Genomic DNA, 2,183 nt, shown 5'->3' on the forward strand with positions numbered 1-2,183 from the left:
TGTAGTTCTGACCCTAGAGGAGGAAGTAGGAAGAATATTTGAAAGTTGTAGAAAGGCAAATTTCAACTTCATGTAAGAAGAATCGCCTAAAAAGTTAGAAGTGTTTGTTAGTAGAATGGGCTAGTCTGTGAAGTCAGATGCTTGCCCCTTGCTGAAGATCGTCATGTAGAGGCTAACAAGTCACACTGAGAAATTACTTATTTTATTTATTTATTTATTTATTTTTTGTGAGGAAGATCGGCCTTGAGCTAACATCCAATGCCAATCCTCCTCTTTTTGCTCAGGAAGATTGGCCCTAAGCTAACATCTGTGCCCATCTTCCTCTACTTTATATGGGACGCCGCCACAGCATGGCTTGATGAGCAGTGCATATGTCTGCACCCGGGATCCGAACCTGCGAACCCCGGGCCACCGAAGCGGACCACGCGTACTTAACCGTTGCAGCACCAGGCCGGTCCCTGAGGAATTATTTTTAAAGAAGGAAATTTGTTCAAAAACCATCCATTGAGCACTTTCTATTGTCAAGCACTGGGCTAGGTTCGGGGGATGTAAAGCTGAATAAGTTATGGTCTTAGGAGGATAGGAAAAAGACATCAACAAGTAACAACACTACAAGTAACTCATATGTCACTGGCCTCACCAGCCTATGACAACAGAGTAACACTCCACTTACTTTTTATATACTAAAATTATTTTAGCACCAATCCCCACCTGCCTAAATTCCAGAAATTAGCTTCCTTTAAAAAAGTGTCCCTCCAGTTATTTCTCAGTCTGCTAGGATAGAGCCTTCTTATCTGGCCAACAAGGGAAAGGAGGGGCTTACAGACAGACAACCATAGCCATCATTACCGAGCAAGCTACAAAATTAAAATCATAGCTGGTGGTGGTGGGGAAGCCTGTTCTAGAATTTGGTGTGGGATTGGAGACTACTGCATGAGGCCAATCAGGAGATTTGGAAGGTAGCAAAACAGACCCAGAATTTAGTGGTCGAATAGATGCCGTTTTGACCTGGAACTGGACACAGTACCTGAATCCCAACCCTAAAGGACCTGATGTGCTCAGAAAACTGGACCAAGAATGTTGGAATTGTAGGGATGTTCAGAAGTGAGAAAGGCACTTGAGTGTGGGAAAATGTGTATGGCAGAGTGTTTCCAAACCAAGGAAAGTCATTGATCTATCTGTTCAACCCTCAAATTTCTCCTTTTTTTGTGTACTTCTTAACAGCCAACAGAGCAGAAATGTGCTGATGACGCCATTCTGCTAAGGACGGTTACAGGAGGAGATGAAGAGGACAGATCACGTCTGAAGGTCCAAGAAGATGAGGACCAAACTCTGACCACGGCAGAACTGACCAGAGACCCAGTCAGGAAGTCTCTGTTTGTGGTTGCTCCTGGCTGCTCAGTCACATGAGCTAACGACCAAATGTTCAGGAGAATCTCTGGAGGCCTTTCTTTATGCATTTGAGTGACTTGACGAGACTTAGAGAAGTGGGACCAGTCTGTGCTATCCAGTCTAAGTTCATGAAACCCAACACAGTCTCATTACCCCTGGCTCTCTCTGCGCTGTTCTTGCTGGTATTTACTCACGTTCACAACTCAGACGTGAGCCTAAGAGGTCAGCATTGCCTCTGCAAGTCCAATTTTCCTTTCCAGTCCCAATACATCTCCTGGGTCAAGATGCTGACCCAGGACAGTCGGGATTCCTTCAGCAGAAGTGACTCTGAGGCTCCTTAGTGATCCTGAGGGGGAATTTTATTTTAGGGTTTGCAGTGCAAGCAGGATGCCACATACTTCAAGCACAACAGAATAATAAACCTCACGGAAATGCCAAGAAGTCCTTGAGGGGAAAAAATACCCTTGATTCTGAAGAAAAGGAAAAATTGTAACAATGATACTACCCCAAAGAAACCACTTAGAGAAGTCAGATGATTTTCTACAGGGGAAAGACTAAAGTAAAACATCACGAACTAGACCGAATACCAAAAGGAGGTCCCTTGGAATAGTCAATATTGCAACATTAATATCCAGATGGCTCTCTCTAGGGCAAGCAAAGCTACCGGAGGAGGAAGTGGGTAGGAGGGAGGGTGAGAGAGGCCACATTCACACCAGGCAAGGAAAGGGAAATGTGCATTTAATTTTAAACTGTCCTCCTGGGCTCCCCACTGCTCCAGCCCACCAGAGAAC

The sequence above is a fragment of the Diceros bicornis genome, chromosome 7 (genome assembly GCF_020826845.1).
Source record: "Diceros bicornis minor isolate mBicDic1 chromosome 7, mDicBic1.mat.cur, whole genome shotgun sequence".
Classification (NCBI taxonomy): domain Eukaryota; kingdom Metazoa; phylum Chordata; class Mammalia; order Perissodactyla; family Rhinocerotidae; genus Diceros; species Diceros bicornis.